This window comes from Saccopteryx bilineata, chromosome 5 (genome assembly GCF_036850765.1).
Source record: "Saccopteryx bilineata isolate mSacBil1 chromosome 5, mSacBil1_pri_phased_curated, whole genome shotgun sequence".
Classification (NCBI taxonomy): domain Eukaryota; kingdom Metazoa; phylum Chordata; class Mammalia; order Chiroptera; family Emballonuridae; genus Saccopteryx; species Saccopteryx bilineata.
This window is the reverse complement of record NC_089494.1, coordinates 210,152,175-210,172,106: the sequence shown is the minus strand read 5'-3', so window position 1 is coordinate 210,172,106 and position 19,932 is coordinate 210,152,175. Positions and strand designations below refer to the sequence as shown.

The window sequence follows — 19,932 nt, the reverse complement described above, 5'->3', positions numbered from 1 at the left end:
AAATGCATTTGATAAAATTCAGTATTTATTTCTGATAAAACACAGTAGGAGAGATACACTAAATTAATACAGGATATTTGCAATATACTTAATAGGGACACTATAATACTCTCCCATTAAAACAAAGAAAGAGCCCTGGCCGGTTGGCTCAGCGGTAGAGCGTCGGCCTAGCGTGCGGAGGACCCGGGTTCGATTCCCGGCCAGGGCACACAGGAGAAGCGCCCATTTGCTTCTCCACCCCTCCGCCGCGCTTTCCTCTCTGTCTCTCCCTTCCCCTCCCGCAGCCAAGGCTCCACTGGAGCAAAAATGGCCCGGGCGCTGGGGATGGCTCTGTGGCCTCTGCCTCAGGCACTAGAGTGGCTCTGGTCGCAACATGGCGACGCCCAGGATGGGCAGAACATCGCCCCCTGGTGGGCAGAGCGTCGCCCCCTGGTGGGCGTGCCGGGTGGATCCCGGTCGGGCGCATGCGGGAGTCTGTCAGACTGTCTCTCCCTGTTTCCAGCTTCAGAAAAATGCAAAAAAAACCAAACAAAAAACAAAAACAAACAAAAAAAAAAAACAAAAAAAAAACAAAGAAAGAAAGCCTCTACTACCACTTTTACTCCATTTAGGGAGTTCAAAACTGATGCAATAAAAGAAAAACAAGAGGTACAAATGTTGAAAAGAAAAGGCAAAATCACTTATTTAAGTCAATACAACAATTTATTTAGGAAACAGAATAAACTGACTTAATGTGAGAATTCAGTTTAGTCGCCATATTCATAAGATCAATAGGTTCCTAAACTATACTTAGTTAGAAAGTGTAATGGAAGAAAACACACCATTCATAATAGCAGTTAGAACTACAAAACAATCTGGAATAAACTCCACAAGAAATGTGCATAACCTATACGAAAATTAAAATTTCATTAAAGACAGATGAAGAACCTGAAAAAAGGCACGCTACGTTTCTGGATGGGGACATTCAGTGTTATATATCTATTTCTCCCCAAATTAATCCAAAATATAATGTAACTCCAATCAAAATCTCAATGGGCATATTTTACAGCAGTTTACAAAAGCCATTTGACAAGTTAAACACACAATATCTAAAACTCTTGACCAAGATCTGTAAGGGAGAACAGTCTTCTAGCACATCAAAGCATGCTAACATACTGGGTTCAACCATACAAAATCAGAGATATTTGAGGTACAAAATAAACATTTCAAAGAATTTACCTAGTAACAAAACCTGATGTGTACATAGAAATAAACAAATACAGTGTGTCCGTAAAGTCATGGTGCACTTTTGACCGGTCACAGGAAAGCAACAAAAGACAACAGAAATGTGAAATCTGTATCAAATAAAAGGAAAACTCTCCTAGTTTCATACCTGTTCAGTGCAGTTCGATGCAGGCTCACGCACAGATTTTTTAGGGCTCCTTAGGTAGCTATCCCGTATAGCCTCTACAGACTCGTCACTGACTGATGGCCTACCAGAACAGGGTTTCTCCACCAAACTGCCGGTTTCCTTCAACTGCTTATCCCACCGAGTAATGTTATTTCTATGTGGTGGCGCTTCATTATAAACATGCCGATATTCACGTAGCACTTTGGTCACGAATTGGAATTTAGCGAGCCACAGAACACACTGAACTTTCCTCTGTACCATCCACATCTCAACTGGCATGGCCGTGGGCTGCTCCGCTGTATACACAGTATTACGTCATCATCTGCGCATGTGCACATGCTGCCACATCATCTTACAGAAACTGGGAGGGTTTTCCTTTTATTTGGTGCAAATTTCATATTTCTATCGTCTTTTGTTGCTTTCCTGTGACCGGTCAAAAGTGCACCATGACTTTACAGACACACTATAGTTGTTAGAAATCAGGGAATGTTTAACACTCAAATATCCCACTCCCACCACCCACAAATCTCCAAGTGATAAGAAACAGGTAAGAGTCCATAAAGTATTAAACACTAATAAAGATTAGTCAAAGACCAACAGGGCCTCTGATTTCTCACTCCAATTAAACTTACCCAGTTACAGGCAGAAAACTGAAATGGAAGATGAAGAAGAGAAGTGATATTGGGGGAGAAAGTTTCTTCCAACAATGCTGGAAGATAAAGAGTATAGCTAACTAGAAACCTAAAAGCTGAAAAGAAATAATGAGCCAAGGGAAAAACATTCCAGAAAGAAAGTAAAAAGACCCCAAATAAGAAAGTCTGCATGTTCTGAGAACAGAAAGGTCTAGAACAATGTGACTAGAAAATAGAGAATGAACTGAAAGGGATACAAAATGAGGTTAGAACAATAAGGATCAGCCATACAAAGTCTTACAGGCTGTTAGAACTTTGGACTTTATTCTAAGAGCAGTGAGAAGTCAATTAACAATTTATATTTCAGAAAGATTAGCCTAGTTGCTGCAAGAAGAATGAATGAAGTATGAAGAGACAGAAGAGAGCTAGATCAAATTAGAAGACTTCATGATGCCCAAGAAAGATAGCCTAGATTAGGGTGAGGATAGAGAGAGGTAGAAAGTTTCAAAGTGTATTTTGAAGGTCTTATGTCCAATAACCTTTCCCTTCCTACCCCTATCCCACATGTTGGCAATAGAAAAACTCTTTTGGGAAGAATTCTATGAGGCCCACATAGAAATGACCTCTCTCCTAAGTCCACCTGCTAGACAGGGTGGAAATACATAAACTACATCAAATATGAGATTAGATGGAGTGACTTCACAAAAGAAGCCACAGGAATTGAGCAGAGCTGCTGAGAGGTCATTGTAGTTATCACTCATTTATAGGATCGCCAGGAGTCAGAGCCAACTCAACAGCAGGTAACAAACAGGTCTGAGCAAAGCATCGTCTTCCTTGGTGATTGTGGCTTGTTCAGGAATGAACACAAGACAAGCCTGGCCAACAAGATTATTTCAGAAATGTGCAGTGACTTTTCTTCTTGTAATGCTAGCCACAGAACAATGTAATCCTAGAATTATATCAGTATAAGACATTAACTATCCCTCAATATCCACACTCCCCTTCTTCTTTCATTAATGCACTTCACATAGCAAAACAAAGTCTTAGTTATGGACATATAACTAAGCTCTGGCCAGTGGTATATAACAGGAAGAAATGTTGGCGATTTCTCGGTCAACGCCATAAAAGGAAGCTATCTGTGCTCACCTTTCTGTTTTGTATTTCTCACAGGCTGTGTATTAGTTGCTAGGGCTGCCGTACAAAATACCACAGACTGAGTGGCTTAAACAACAGAAACTTCTCACAGTTCTTGAGGTTAGAAGTCCAAGATCAAGGTGTTGCCTGCCAGGTTTGGTTTCTTCTGAGGATTCTCTTTTTGGCTTGCAGATCACTACCTTCTTGATATGTTCTTCACATGGCTTCATCTTTGTATGCACACAACCCTGTGCCCAAATTTTCTCCTTTAAGGACATCTCTCAGATTGGATTAGGGCCACCCACATCACCTGATTTAACCTTAATTACATTTTAAAAGCTCTATATTCCGAGATATTGGGGGTTAGGCCTTCAACATGAATTTTGGGGGAACACAATTCAGCCCATAACAGGCTGGAAAACAGGTGTGATGCTGGTAGACCTTGCAGATGATGGTAACACCCTAAAGCAAAACTGTCCCATAAAATTTTCTTTGATGATGATGTTCTATATCCGTACTGTCCAATGTGGTAGTCACTAGCCACATGTGACTATTTAATTAAAACTAAATAAAGTTATAAATCTAGACCCTCAATTGTACTGGCCATATTTCAAGTGCTCAGCAGCCATATGTGGCTAGTGGCTACCACAACTGCACAGCACAAATTAATGGGTGGTATATCAAAACAGTAGAAACTTAGCTACACGTATCACCTGAGGACTATACCCCCAGAGTATTACATAATCTATCTTGCTTGAACCACAGTTTTACTCAATTTATTCAAACAACCCATCCCATACTTATAACAGACTCAATTAGAAGTGGAGTGGTACTATAACAAATTCCTAAAAAACTGTGATAGGCTTAGAGGACTTGTAGCAAAGAAACATAACTTGGGCTGGAAAGCTAAGGACCTTAGGTGTGTAGGAGCAGAACAGTTAGTAAAAATCTTGCCTGGAAGGCATATCACATGATTACCAAATGTGCAGCTCTAACAAAAGCTGTTAGAAAAAATTCAGAATACTGGTACGTTTTGGTTGTTTAAAGAACAATCAGAAAGATCAACTCAACTAAAAACAGGCGATTTATAAGCAGAGATAGACATAAAAACAATGTCACTCAGTAGCAAACTTGAGACCTGTCAGGTTGAGAAAGGCAGCTTCTTCTCCATTCCAAATACAAAGAGATAACCTTGTGACCTCAAGGAGTCTTTGCCATATAGTAACAAAGATCAAGTTAAAAGTGTTGCTTTCCCACCCTAGAAGGTTTTTTAGGTGTCAACTTGGTTAAGCTATGAGGAACAGAGGGCAGCAGCCATTTTTTAAATACCTTCTCTCATTTACTCAAACACTAATATAGTGCTATTGGAGGGAGGGGTGTAAAGCCAGTAGCCAGGGTTACCATCACAGCCGCCTGGCCCCTGCAGGTTCGCATTGGATTCGGAAAGTCGGTAAAGAAACAACGGAGCCAAGAACTGATGGGCCATCACCTTTAATCCTAGCATGCACCCGGCGGGCAAGTAAAAACACACACTGGGCTCCAAAACCCACTCACATTCAGTGCTCACAAAGCTACTGACTTACCTGAGCTTCCTAGAATCAAAGGTTTCTAGCTTACCAGACTTATTCACCTCTGTTCCCCATCTCCTTCCTTCTCCTGCACAAACTGGCTTCTCACTCAACACTCTGCCATCTTGGCTGCTTCTCCTGGCCTCCTCCACGTGGCCCTTCTCTGCTGTCCTCTCTGCTCTCTCCTCTAATGATAATCTCAGGAACCAAGAGAGCAAGCTCCCATTCTGCCCCCATTTTATAGTGTAGAAATCAAAACCTTTAATCCAATATACAAAATAGGGAAGTCTCTGATACAAAGTCACTTCTCTGAGGCATGATGGGATTGTACCACCCCACATCTAAAAGGGTGGGAAAGGCTTAATCCCAAAACCAAGCCCCAGGCTACAAGGATTCTGCCTGCCCACAGCCCTCAGAGACACACATTAATATCACCTGGGCAACGGTCTCCACGTGGGCAGCGCCATCTTTAACAAAGTGAGCATAATATATTTTATCTGCCCAACAAGGGGTATTCTGCAGATGTAATTTCAAGTCCTTGATCAGTTAGCTGGCTTTAACCTAAGGTGATCATCCTTAATGACCCTGACCTAGTCCAATTCTTAATGAGAATGGCAAGTGAGACTCCACAAAGCATGTCAATCTACAGCTGTTCTCCCTTCCTGGATCTTCCTTTCCTTACATAGAGAATAGTGTATGTCCATGGGTTCCAACCTGCCTGAGATCGTCCATTCCTAAATTCTTGCCTTACAAATTTGGACTTGCTTAGTCAGGCCCCAGAATTGTGTAAGCCAATTCCACGTAATAAATCTCTTAATACATATCTAATTCTTTATCATTTTATAAATCTCCTGCTTTGTCCTGCTTTTCTTATTAAACCCTGATACACCATCCAAGCCTATTATTTCAGATGCCTTCAAGGTAGCAGGGAGTGGGGGGTAGGAGGGGGGAACAGGCCCAGCACAGAAACTAGTAAGAGAGAAAATGAATAGATTTTCGAAACTTATAACAAAAAGAGATCTGCTGTAGTTACTACCATATGGCATCAACAATAGAAATATATAAAACTTTTGAAAGAGTTTCACCACTAAAATTACTGACCTATAAAAACCTATGAATAAACTTTAACCCTGTAGCTCCTAAATGTATACCAATCAGCAGAGAGCCACAAAGCTGCATAATTCTGGGATGTCATATTCTCAAATGCCTACTACTTCAGATGTGGTTTAAGAAGATAATAAGGAAGAATTACTTAAGAACAATGCCAAGGACACACAACAATCAAAAGGGCAATCCCCTCATAGAGCAAAATTAATAAAGAGTTTAAGGAATTTACAATATTGCCAGGGCAAAGTTTCCTCCTACCCAGAAGGATTTACTAATATAGTCTAATAACTACTGTCTATTGTTTCTTTAGAGTTGGGTAAAAGAGAAACAAATACTTTGTTCATTATTTGACAGTCTACTGTACTGAATTAGGAAAATAATTATGTAGATATTCCTCACTTTGAGCTAAATGAGTAACTGGATGGGACTTTGAATTGATTCTCTAGAGCAGCGGTTCTCAACCTGTGGGTCGTGACCCCGGCAGGGATAGAAGGACCAAAACACAGGGGTCGCCTAAAGGATTGTGTTGGAAGAAAAAACTATAAATGTTGGGTGGCCAGAGGTTCAGCATGGTACTCAAATAGAAAGATTTAAATTGAGTCACTAGCAAATGCATTTATGAAGACACAGACTAGATAAAATCACCTAGGAAGTGAGCCCAGATATAAGATGGAAAAGGGCCCACACCTCAACAAGGACATACTAAATAATCAAAGGATATATAGTGAGTGGAGCAGCAGGAAGCAAGAAGACCAACAAAAAGAAACTAGTAACATAAAAACAGAAGAGGGTGGTATTTTAAAAGCAAATAGAGAGCACTTTTTAGAGGCAAGAATTGATCCACAGTCAAATGCTACTGAGAAGAGTAAATAAGAAATGGATACAACAATTAAATTACTATATCCAAAAAGAAATGCATGTATTTTTGGCAAATATTTCTAAAAGCTTTTTCAAAAAGGTTTTCAGAAGTCATCAAAGAATAATTCACTTTATTATATAAAAATAAACATTTGTCTACATTGTGCAAATGCTGTAAACAGAGAACATATGTAACAAATAACACTGTGAAGAGTAAATACCCATAAACAAAAATAGCACCAAGAAATCACTAAGAAAAGGTCAACTCTAACAGAATAAGTAAAGGCTAAAACAGTAAACTTTTAAAAGAAAAAGTCCAAGTGAAAAATAAACATGAAAATGTATTTAATGTCAATAGTAATCAGAAAAAACAAAAACAAAACACTACCTTTAAAAGATTTTAGAAACTAAGAAAGAAGATTGACTATGTCCAACAGCATTCCTTTTTTTTTAAGACTTTATTCATTTTAAAGAGGGGAGAGAAAGAAAGAGGGGGGGGGAGCAGGAAGCATCAACTCCCATATATGTCTTGATCAGGCAAGCCCACTGTTTCAAACTCATAACCTCAGCATTCCAGGTCGACACTTTATCCACTGCACCACCACAGGTCAGGCTTGCTTTCTTTTTTTTAAATAATGATTTTAGCCAGAGTGAAGGGGATTGGGGGGGGGGGGGAGCAACCCATTCCTGTATGGGCCCTGACTGGGGATCAAACCTGCGTCCTCAGCGTTCCAAGTTGATGCTTTATCCACTGCGCCACCACAGGCCAGGCTTTTTTTTTTTTACTTGATTTTAGCCCAAGTGAAAGGGGAGGGGAGAAAGAGAGAGACAGAGACTGGATAATCAACCTATTCCTGTATGTGCCCTGACTGGGGATCAAACCAGCAACCTCTGAGCTTCAGGCTGATGCTCTACCAGTGGTCGGCAAACTCATTAATCAACAGAGCCAAATATCAACAGTACAACAATTGAAATTTCTTTTGAGAGCCAAATTTTTTAAACTTAAACTATATAGGTAGGTACATTGTTATTAACTTAATTAGGGTATTCCTAAATTGGCCTTTGTTAAAAACATCATCAATCTGATTGAGCAGCGGTTTGCCAACCACTGCATCAATGGAGTTTATTAGGCCAGGTCTCCAACAGAATTCTTACACACTTTTGATACAAGTAAAATTTGGGAGTATTCATCAGATTTAACATGTGCATAGTATCTGGTCCAGCAATTCCATTTCTGGGAATCTACCCCAAAGAAATATTTTTATACTCAAAAATACTATAAAAGGATGTACTTCAGTACTGTATGTGCAACAGCAATGTACTGAAAACACATAAATGTCTACCAACATAAAAAATTCAAGTAAATTACGCACTTTCACACCACGGAACATTCATAATAAATGATAAAAATAACAAATCCTAATGTACTCTCTTAGACACAAATGCGCACACACACACACTCACTTCTACCAATAAAGAAAGCAGAACAGATGATATATACCAAAATTGTTAGCAACATTTACCATGAGAAAGAGTGGGATAAAACATTTATGTATTTGGCCCTGGCCGGTTGGCTCACTGGTAGAGCATCGGCCTGGCATGCAGAAGTCCCGGGTTCGATTCCCGGCCAGGGTATACAGGAGAGGCGCCCATCTGTTTCTCCACCCCTCCCCCTCTCCTTCCTCTCTGTCTCTCTCTTCCCCTCCTGCAGCCAAGGCTCCACTAGAGCAAAGTTTGCCCGGGCGCTGAGGATGGCTCAGTGGTCTCTGCCTCAGGGGCTAGAATGGCTCTGATTGCGATCGAGTGATGCCCCAAGATGGGCAGAGCATCGCCCCCTGGTGGGCATGCCGGGTGGATCCCAGTTGAGCGCATGTGGGAGTCTGTCTGACTGCCTCCCCGTTTCCAGCTTCAGGAAAATACAAAAAAAAAACAAAAAACATTTATGTATTAAAAGACTTCTTAAAATTTTTCTTTATTGATTTTGGCAAGGGGGAGAGAGGGAGAAGGGGAGAAAGAGAGGGAGGGGTGGGTGGAGGGAGGAGGATGGAGGGGGAGGGAGGGAGGGAGGGAGGGAAGGAGGCAGGGAGGGAGAGAGAAGAGAAGAGAAGAGACAGGAACATGGATCTGTTCTTGTATGTGCTCTGACCAGGGATCAAACTGGCAACTTCTGTGCTTCTGGAAGGTGCTCTAACAAACTAAACTATCCGGCCAGGGCAGAAGACTGGTTTTTTAGAAGTACAAACACAACATTAGTTTTCACAGTTAAATATATATACAACCATTATATAAAAACAAATCTCTTCAAATGATATATTTTAAGAATGCTCATCAATGAAAAACTTTTAGCAGACAATATTTCTAAGTGACATCACTGTTGTGTGATAACTTGATTAATATATAAGGAAAAAAGCATAAAGACAATTTCAAACACTAATGATTAATTCTGTAAAACAGGATAAGGTGATTTTTGTATTCTTCTTTAGATCATTTTGATTTTGTCAAATTTCCATAAATATGTATGTTTCTACAAATATGCATGTTTAAATACTATCTAATAATATTTAATAGTATCTAATATAATATTAAATACTACCTAATAATATTTAATTGAAAATTATATATAAAATCTAATTTAAAAGCTATTTAAACATTACACCATACCAGTCTGTAACTCAAATATCTCATATTCTAACATCTCTATTTGCAGCAACCACAAGTATACAACTATAGCTTACCACTTTTCTCACAAAATCTTCAGGGTAAAAATTAGAATGGATAATTCTTTGGGGTAATTTAGCTGTCAAGGACACTCTAGAATATATCACATACAGGTCTCATTAAAAAAAAAAATACCAAAAATTACTGAGTATTCCAAAAGACACTCATAAAAGATGTTAAGTGTACCCTACCAGCATTAAAAAAACAGAAACAAAATCCCTATAATAAAACCAATTCTAAAGGCACTCAGTTACACTGAAAACAGATTGCCAAATAAAGTAAATTATACAAGATTAAAATCATCTTCATAGTTCAAAATAATTATTTTATCTCAATAAGATTTAAATTTTTATAAAGGTAGGAATATTGTCTTAGCTTCTTTAACTCCCTCATAATCCCTAAGAGATTTTGCTGGGTCTCAATAATGCTTCTCAAATAAATTTAGTTAGAAATGTATACTAACAATGACGCTTATCTTTTAAAAATCATAAAAAAAAACTCTATCATGTGCTAAGTTTATATATATAAATATATCTGTATATGTTTAGAAGTTTTACTTACTACAATGCATATAAAGTCATTTAACACATACAGCTATGACTTTAAATACAGATGTTTCAAATTCACTGAGGAAAATTACTTTAGTTATTATATAGTGAAAACAAGCACACACAGAAAATAATCAATATTTATGTTTGTCAGGTAAAAAAACTTAACTCCTCTATTGCATCTTGCATTAGACTAGAGTAAAAGCTACACGGAGGCTCTGCATCAGGATTATTCTTATTAACTTAAAATAAAAATAAGAGGGAAATGTGGCATAGAGAAGAAAAAGATAATAATGGAGTCAAAGACTGAACTGGAAATAGACCTGTTTAATACGAACAGGAAGACTTACTTGCTTCATATTTATTTAGGGTGACAGGAAAAAGGGAAAGAAAAGAACTCTGTGTTATTCCAAATTCAAAACTGATAAAAACAATTTTTCCAAAGTTCTGAATATTTTTCAATCAGAGCTTCTTTAATTAAAAGAAAACTCATGAGAAAAAACCTAGACCAAGAATTTTAGAATGATTTTATTTATTGTTTTATTATTTTTATTGTTTTCATCTTTAACTTTTTAAAACTTATCTTCCCCCTCCTCTTTTTTCCCCTTTTTTGGAAGGGGTGGGAGGGTTAAAAAAAAAAAGATTAAGTGAGACCAAGTGACATACCCTGCTAAAGATGCATAGCTATAGACTAGTTTCATAAATTTGTCACATCTAGACAATACTTTCAAATAACCTCAAGAAATGAGAAATGAGGAGTTCACTTATTTCCTTACTGAAATACATTATCAAATACATATCACATTTTTCTGCATGTTATGATTCAGTTTGAGTAACTGGTTAATTTGAACATTACTGACCAAACAATAAGAATATAATTAAGTATTATCTGCAGTCCTCTTTTTCTTCATGGTTTCCATTCCTAAACCTCCAAAAATTTTAAACTATCTCTCTCTAGAACTTCCCTAGTATTAGTGCTCATTTTCATGGTAGAGCATGCAGATATATCTTATTTTATATAGTTGTATCATAGCATTATTTAAATATGGATTATGATCTTGGTTTTCTCTAATACCTTAATCTTAATCATTTGCTGAACATTTTCTGAAAAAAGCATGCTTTGTTTCATTCAGATCACTTACCCAAAAAAGAACATTTTTTGCTCATGACTCAAAAATCCTATTTAACATTTTCAATCTATTTCCAACAACCTATTGTTCATCCCAATCACAATTCAATATAATCTATCTGCACACTTGGAGAGAGACTGCATCATATATCAAACTTGTTTTATAAAGAAACTAAATAACATTGGCTCCAAAAGGAATTCGCAAAGTATTGTGATCTTTACATTTTTTTCTACCTGACCCCCGTTTATCTCTAGTCTCATCCAGAAGCAATTTAAAAATGCCAACTCTCTGACAGACTAGATAATGTTTACGAGTTCTGTAGGAAGACAAAAAGCAACTCAGTTTTGCTTTCAATAATCAGGTCTGCATTAATTTCAAGTTTCATAGCATTCTTGTGAAAATAAAATCCAACAGTTTGGTTTCAATAATTAAAATCCTAAATTATAAATCAGGATAAATTATGACTATACTGTTCCACAATTCCACTGTCCTTAATGAATGGATAAGAATAGTGTCTAAAGAGCCCCCACCCCCCTAAAAGGTTAAGAAGTTAATCACCATAAATCACAAACGGTATTTTGCTTCTGAATGGCAAGTGGATAAGCACAAGATAGGAAAGGTGCCAGGGACTAGAAGGGTATTCATATTTACCCATCAATTCCCTGATGACTTTGTTTTTTCCAAAAGGTGAAAGTTGAAGGAAGTTAGGTTTGGCATAGCTTACCAAGGATACTGGTGCCCCCTACTGGTCCTAATAAAAACATAAGTGGTAACAGCAGGCACTACTTCATTTACCATTATAAGGTAAAAATTCCTTTTCATCTATGGTTAAATATTAAAAACCATAAGAACGTTCACTAAATACACATTCCCTAACCCACTATATCATCTTTATAAAGATGCAAAATTCTGTTATAAATGCAAATACACTGCCTTAAAGACCTAAAAAAGGAAAATCAAGCTCCTAGTCAACTGCATCCCAATAGAAGCAGTCTAGTGAATTTCTGGGAGTCACAATGTGCTGCTTTGATGATTATTAATGAAAAATTTTACAATACTCCAATTAGGCTGGTAAAATTTAACGATGATTTGACTAAATTGAGTAATTAAGAGCCCAATGAAAACATCTGACAGAGGCCCACCATAATAGCTGTAACCAAGTTTGAATATCCTAAAACTGGAAGTACCAAATATCTCCAGAGTAAGTGGCTGAAAAAGAAATATTTATGAACTACTTTTATTTCAAAAAAACCTACCAGAAGTAAAACTCTAAGACTTAAAGAATACATATGGTACAGTGCAGGAGATATAAAGACATATAAGACAAAGTGTGTCCTCAGATCTGACAGTCCATAGCAGGATAGGTAAAAACTGCTCCATCAATTAAAAGGCAAAATATGAGAATTTAAGAAAAAAGAGGGTAGGTATAGGTTTACCAGAAAGAACAGCTAAATCTTAGACCCCCTACTTCAATTATGAGACTGATGCACTGCCCACTGCACTAAGAGGGCTGATTAGACCCCCTACTTCAGAACACAAACAGGACTTCTTTGTTACAGCTTTACCTCAGAAGCAGTTTCCTAATTCCAAACTATCCACATACGTGCCTGCCTGATTCCCTACTACCACTGCAGTAAGAATGTTTTAACTTAACATGGGGAGTGGGTGGGAGGGAGGGAGGGGGCAGTCACAGACCTCTAATAAAAGTTCTGCACACTTACTATGGAGGTAGGGAAGACAAAAATTATAAACATCTTCAACAAGTGTTGTGTTTAATTTCAGGATATTCACAACAGCCTCACAAAACCCCAAGTTAACATCTATTTTAAAAAGAAATTTTTTTTTAGCTTAATAAAGGAAGATAACCTTAAAGGTAAATTATCTTGATAGGGAAAAGCAATAGACTTCCTCCAGAGAGGATAATTTTCACTATAAAGTTTCATTTTGATAACTGTTCATTCTAGATGGTGGTTATATGAATATTCCGTATTTCCCCATGTATATAAGATGCACCATTTTCCAAAAAATTTAGGGTCTAAAAATTGGGTGCGTCTTATACAATGGTTATAGATTTTTTTACTTGCATTTCCTGTTTTGTGTTTGTATGAATTTCATGATAAATAAAACTTGAGTTCAATAACTTTATATAATACATTTCTTTTCCAAATTTCAGGCCCCAAAATTAAGATGTGCCCTATACATGTGAGCATCTTATACATGGGGAAATACGGTATTTATCTGCATTTATCTGCATTTCTTTTTTTAATGAGTTTTTCAAAATAAGAAAAGGGAAGAAAACAGATAATCAACTTGTTTTCAATGGTGGTCCTATTGCCAAAATGTATATTGCTCTATACTATCTCAATTTATCTTAACATTATCTGAAATGTCAACACCAAAGATGTACTTTACACTCAATATTAAACAGCATAGGCCCTGGCCGGTTGGCTCAGCGGTAGAGCATCAGCCTGGCGTGCGGGGGACCCGGGTTCGATTCTCGGCCAGGGCACATAAGAGAAGCGCCCATCTGCTTCTCCACCCCCGCCCCCCCTCCTTCCTCTCTGTCTCTCTCTTCCCCTCCCGCAGCCAAGGCTCCATTGGAGCAAAGATGGCCCGGGCGCTGGGGATGGCTCCTTGGCCTCTGCCCCAGGCGCTAGAGTGGCTCTGGTCGAAGCAGAGCGACGCCCTGGAGGGGCAGAGCATCGCCCCCTGGTGGGCAGAGCATCGCCCCCTGGTGGGTGTGCCGGGGTGGATCCCGGTTGGGCGCATGCGGGAGTCTGTCTGACTGTCTCTCCCTGTTTCCAGCTTCAGAAAAATACAAAAAAAATAAATAAATAAATAAAAAAATTAAACAGCATAACAGAGCACATGAATGAGTGAATAAATGAGCAGCCTGCGAATCAAACACAGGTTAAGCCCCACTCTGTCACATATTTGCTATGTGACACTAATGAAGTTACCTAAAACCCTTCTAAACTAGTATCTTTGCCTCTAAAACAAATACCCTCTCCCAAACATTTGAATACTTCTGAAACTCTTCAAGATCTACATTTAAGCCCAGGCCGGTTGGCTCAGTGGTAGAGCATCGGCCTGGCATGCAGAAGTCCCAGGTTCGATTCCCGGCCAGGGCACACAGGAGAAGCGCCCATCTGCTTCTCCACCCCTCCCCTCTCCTTCCTCTCTGTCTCTCTCTTCCCCTCCCACAGCGAGGCTCCATTGGAGCAAAGATAGCCCTGGCGCTAGGGATGGCTCCTTGGCCTCTGCCCCAGGCGCTGGAGTGGCTCTGGTCTCAGCAGAGCGTCGCCCCCTGGTGGGCGTGCTGGGTGGATCCCGGTCGGGCGCATGCGGGAGTCTGACTGTCTTTCCCCATTTCCAGCTTCAGAAAAATACAAAAAAAAAAAAAAAAGATCTACATTTAAGCATTTAATCTCACTCTTATAACTCCCCAAATCTGTATTTAATCATTGGTACATATTCAAGTCAGTGTGCCAAACAGTTTTGCTCACCATTGCTTACCCAGTACAGCAAAATGCCTAGCATGTAGTAGGACTCTAAATAGTTACTGAATAATGAGACAAATATGATGGCATCTATTTTAGTTCTGGTGAAAATAAAATGAGAATACATGAAAACTATATTAACTAATTTAAATCTCACAGCAATGCTATAAGGTAGGATCTACTATTACTACCATTTACATACAAGAAAACTGAGGTGGAAAGAGGTTAAGTGACTTGCGCAAGATCAAGGTGATGGATCAAAAGAATCTTTCCTGTCAAGCTCTAGGCCAGGCATGGCCAACTTACGGCGGATACAGCTCGCATATGAGTTTATGTGGCCCGTGATTAAATTTTTAATATTCTCCACTACTTTAAAATCTCAGCTACTCAGAAGCAGAAGCATCTTTGATTACTGGAAATAGAGACATTTAAGAAGGTAGTGATACGCAGAAAATAATTCCCTGTGTGACTCATCTAGGGTTAACTTCCAATAATTGGTCAAATGGATTCGCGATACTTCTTTATTTTTTAAAAAATTCCATTATAAAGATTTACAACTTTTGTACTCGTTACTCAATATGAACTGTTTGACGTTTAGCAGCGATGTGAAACCCACATTCTTTTAGGCGGAGTTTACCAGTGCACACCCAAGGTCAAACAATTCATTATTTTTGTGGTCAAGTGTGCTGAATCAAGTGGCATTGTAGCATAGACAATAGCTGTAGTTGATAACTGAAAACGTGTCCAGGCTGTTTGTAAAACAAAATAATTGTTTTATTTGCGATATAACTATTCAAGCTCATTCTATTAATTAAATAGTTTCGATTAATTGCGATAGTTTGAATATTTATACGTCTGTAATTATATTTTTATTAAAATAATATTGTATATTAAAATTTTTTTCACTCACATTTATTCAAACAAATTACATAATAAAACTTTGTTTACTTAAATGAATCATTTTTGTATTTAACATTTTTTTTTTTGGATTTAACATTTTTTTATTTTAGTATTTCGTCCAGCCCCTGAAAAAAGTTTTCTTTCTAATCTGGCCTAGGGGCAGAAACTGTTGGCCACGCCTGCTCTAGGCCATGCTCTTAACCATTATGTTAGACTTGACACACAACAGGCACTGAATAAGAAATAGTTTTTATTATGTTTCTAAAATGTATATGTATCTAGGTGCTTAAGGTACTTATCAGATATTCAATAATCAATGTTTACTGGCTTAACTGGCTTTCCCTCTCATACCTATTGAGGATCGCCATTACTAAGAGAAGTAACTAAGCTGAAATCCAAACCAACTATTTGGCAGTGCTGGATACAAGAAAAACAAAACATTATTCCATCTCTTGATTTCTTAAATGAATCCATGGCAAATGTTTTTTATCAAGTACTGTTTTTAAGCAGAACAGGAGACAATTATGACATAACTATTGCTTCCAAGAATTTAACATCTAGTTAAACCACAAAGTATTTTCCAACAAATACTACTTCATCAAATAAGAGATGAAAATGGGAAACAAGCTTCTTTGGGCTATGGGATTCTACCACTAAAACAGAGGAACATAGATGGCACTTTTCTGTTAAAAGCAGAAAAGATCTGGAAGTGAACTTGAGCAACTTCTGAAATAACTTTCCTTTTCCCTCATTCTCAACCCCACCTCTTTCATGTCAATAAAAAGATTCTCCCAATGCTTTCGAAAGTAAGTCAGTGCTAACTTATTTACTGGCTTCCTTGTCTAAAATTTCTTAACTATGTTTGTCCCTTAAATTTAAAGACTTAAGTTCCCTATAAAAATATATGGAATTCTGATCAACTTTTGTTGCATTTACATTTTATGCACACAAAAATGTTACTTTTGTACATGAGTCCTACTTTTTTTTTTTTTTTTTTTCCATTTTTCTGAAGCTGGAAACAGGGAGAGACAGTCAGACAGACTCCCGCATGCGCCCAACCGGGATCCACCCAGCACGCCCACCAGGGGCGATGCTCTGCCCATCCTGGGCGTCGCCATATTGCGACCAGAGCCACTCTAGCGCCTGAGGCAGAGGGCACAGAGCCATCCCCAGCGCCCGGGCCATCTTTGCTCCAATGGAGCCTTGGCTGCGGGAGGGGAAGAGAGAGACAGAGAGGAAAGCGCGGCGGAGGGGTGGAGAAGCAAATGAGCGCTTCTCCTGTGTGCCCTGGCCGGGAATCAAACCCGGGTCCTCCGCACGCTAGGCCGACGCTCTACCGCTGAGCCAACCGGCCAGGGCCTTCATGAGTCCTACTTTTAACAGCCCATTTTTCCCATTTGAATTCTGCTTTAGCAAACACTGATACAATTCAATTAATTTAAAAACACATTCAGTAGAATGCAATGTTATTTCTCAAAGGGAGTATCAACACTTGCAATTTCAACGTTTTTCTTTGTAATATTGGAAATATTTGTAATAATTAATTTAGTCCACTAATTTGAAAAGAAGTACACCACAGCAATATGGAAAACAGAAATGTATTTTCTAACATAAAAGCTCTTAGAAAATACATTTCTACTTTCCACATTGACCAGTCAGTTACTGAAAGACAGGCTAATAATACATTTTTCATTTTTGATCTAAGGTTTTAGTCAAATGGCAGGGCCAGTTTTTTTGTCTTGTATTTCTGTTTCCAGGTATATCCAAAGTTACACAAATTATCTAAAATATGATTATTCTATTCTGAAATACTGAACAGAAAATTCTATTTCAATAACCTTTTGTCACATTAAAAAAGAATTAATTTTTATTTTTCAACATTCAAATAGAGCTCTTGTTTAAATTGCATCTCCTTTCTTTCCAACTTTTTCTCTTTCAACAGATAAGAGAATATCCAGCTGGTATTTCTTCACAGCAAACGTATATATTGTTGTTAAATTATCCTCCACCTTTTCTGATTAAATACTCCCAAACCATAACCTTTCATTCCTCTTTAACCTTGTGATAATTTCTAATGGAATCTCAAGGATCATGTTATCCACATTTTTCATTGTACAGCCAATAGCATCATGAATTAGAAAAGGGCCTTACATACAAGTGATTAGCCACAAGATTTCCTAGAAATTTAAACTTCTGTTGACATGTCAATAAAATGGTAATAAAGTGGAAAACATTGCACAAGTGATCCATTTAGCTTATAGTAACCCTGAGGTTTATTATTATTATTATTATTATTGGTCAAGTATGGAGGCAGTTGTAAACATGCTTTACTCCTTTTTGTCTGCTCATCCCTCATCATGTACCTGTACAGATTTATTTTATTATTATTATTTTTTTTTTTTTGTATTTTTCCAAAGTTGGAGAAGTTGGAAATGGGGAGACAGCCACACAGACTCCCACATGCGCCCGACCGGGATCCACCAGGCATGCCCACCAGAGGGCGATGCTCTGCCCATCTGGGGCATTGCTCTGTCATAACCAGAGCCATTCTAGTGCCTGAGGCAGAGACCATGGAGCCATCCTCAGCGCTGGGGCCAACTTTGCTCCAATGGAGCCTTGGCTGCGTGAGGGGAAGAGAGAGACAGAGAGGAAGGAGAGGGGGAGGGGTGGAGAAGCAGATGGGCGCTTCTCTTGTGTGCCCTGGCCAGGAATCTAACCTGGGACTCCTGCATGCCAGGCTGATGCTCTACCACTGAGCCAACGGGCCAGGGCCAGATTTATTTATTTTTTTTTTTTTTAAATATTTTATTTATTTATTTTTTAGAGAGAAAGGAGTGAGAGAGAGAGAGAGAGAAGGCGGAGGCGCAGGAAGTTTCGACTCCCATATGTGCCCTGACCAGGCAAGCCCAAGGTTTCAAACTGGCGACCTCAGTGTTCCAGGTCGACGCTTTATCCCACTGCGCCACCACAGGTCAGGCCAGATTTATTTTTAATGATTGTACTGTCTCCCATTTGTATCTCCTGACCCATCTTCATTAACAAATGACAAATTCACTGTTTACACTAATGTGTAGAAGACAGAATAAAAAAATTAAAAACAAAGAAATACTTCCTAGTTGACCAAATTCAGCATATACCATTCCTGTTTTTCAAGGAAAACCAACCTGATTCACACCTACAAATTTAGGACTATTATACATGATTTCAGAAATAACTAAAAGTTTGGCTTATCAGGCCAAAAAATCCAACAGACAAAACTACGTAAATTTGTGAAGTTTACAACATAATATTACAATTAAGTATGCACTCAATTTGATATTGAGTTCCAAATCAGAGCTTCGTATTTTGTTGGAGAATTAAAAATCTTAATATTAGTATTCTGCCCATAGCAGCATGATTGTGTTACCATGCAACTCAGTGACTACTTCCTGCAAGAGGTCAGGAAGGGATAACAAGGAAATAAATTGTCATAAAATATGTTCTCGTCTGAACCATTAGAAAACTTTGATTTCTACTTTTGCTACTACCCACTACAATCAGTTTTCTCTAGGCCTTGTTCTTCATCTTTACAACAAAAGAGTTAGACTAGATTTCTTTAAAATGTTTCTCATCTCTGTGAAGAACCATGCAGTTCAATAATTCTACCTACTGTAATCAGTTTTACTGGAAATAAGGATCTCATCACAATACTCTCTTCAATGTTTCAAATGCAGCCTGAGCAACAACTATCCTTAAACATCCAAGTAGGTCAATACAAAATCTAAAACACACCTATCCATAGAATTCAATGGATCAGTGTAATTAGCAGGAAGTGTCCATCGTTTTGTATGCATAGGTGAACTAGTACACCCCCCCCCCCTTATATAAGGAAAACATCAGAACCTAACATATTCTGGAAAACAGAGTATGTTATCATCTGGAAAACAACAGAACCTAACATAATTCTTCCTCACCTTATATAAGGGTCATTAACTCTGAGATAAGAGAGAATCTGGTCTTCTTCTAATAGACAATTCTCAAACTCTTTAGACGGTATTTCTCTACTTGAACAGACTCAAAGATCCAATAACACAATTTTCAAGAAACCAGCCTTGCACCAAGTTAAGCTCTATGTTTGCGGAAAAGAATAAACAGCAAATAGTACCTCTAGATAATTCAGTTGTTCTCTCAAAACTAAACTTATAATCAGCCCTTAAAGCTGTTTTCCTTCAGCTGCCGTAAATTACAACTTCTTTGTCCATATCAAAATTTTCTAGCCTCCATTTCAGAGTGGACAAGAGAGTTATACATACATAAACACACACACACACACACACACACATGACTAGTAAGGCTGACCCTCAGCTTGCTGTCAGCATGGTATGTTTGCCTGAGCTTTTCGGTTCCATGGCCTCCTGTGAAGAAATGAGGTCTTGCAACGCCGCCTGTCTGTGAACCCAGGAAAAAA

At 38.3% G+C, this 19,932-nt stretch overlaps 1 protein-coding gene across 4 annotated transcripts in view; it reads right to left on the bottom strand.

Moving 5' to 3' along the window:
• The window catches only part of ANKRD17 (ankyrin repeat domain 17), a 181,541-nt gene that overhangs the window by 160,135 nt on the left and 1,474 nt on the right, over positions 1-19,932 (bottom strand). The gene's annotated exons all lie outside the window — the stretch shown is intronic.